Here is a 466-nt window from a genome sequence, read left to right as displayed (position 1 = left end):
CGCCTGGCCCTTCCTGTGTAACCTCATGTGGGTGTTCCTGCTCCGGCAGGGGCATTGGACTGGATGAGCTTTTGAGGACCCTTCCAATCCCTAACGGTCTGGGATTCTGTGTGATTCTGTGCTACCCTCCCCACCAGAAATTGTCCTGTTTGGCTGAAAGGATGAGTTATGCCACGGCCTGTGCTGAAGGGCTCTTGTCTTTCAGTGTTCATGGGCCTGCAGCCAGGAGCATTTCTGGACACCCCAGGAATACTTTTTGCCTGTATTTTTGCTTTTCATGTTAGAGTAAATGAAACCAGGAGCTTTTACAGCTGACCACTGAAAATTCTCCCCCTGGATGTTGAGACCATCCTACCCACCTCCACCCCAAGCAGACGCCTGATCTTCCAACCCCTCTCTCCGCTGTGTGACGGCCGGCACCGCCCTCCCGCAGGCGGTTGCGGGGTCTCTCCCACCAGTAGTGGCC

The sequence above is a fragment of the Mesitornis unicolor genome, unplaced genomic scaffold (genome assembly GCF_000695765.1).
Source record: "Mesitornis unicolor isolate BGI_N332 unplaced genomic scaffold, ASM69576v1 scaffold50043, whole genome shotgun sequence".
NCBI lineage: Eukaryota > Metazoa > Chordata > Aves > Mesitornithiformes > Mesitornithidae > Mesitornis > Mesitornis unicolor.
This window is presented reverse-complemented; position numbering follows the sequence as displayed.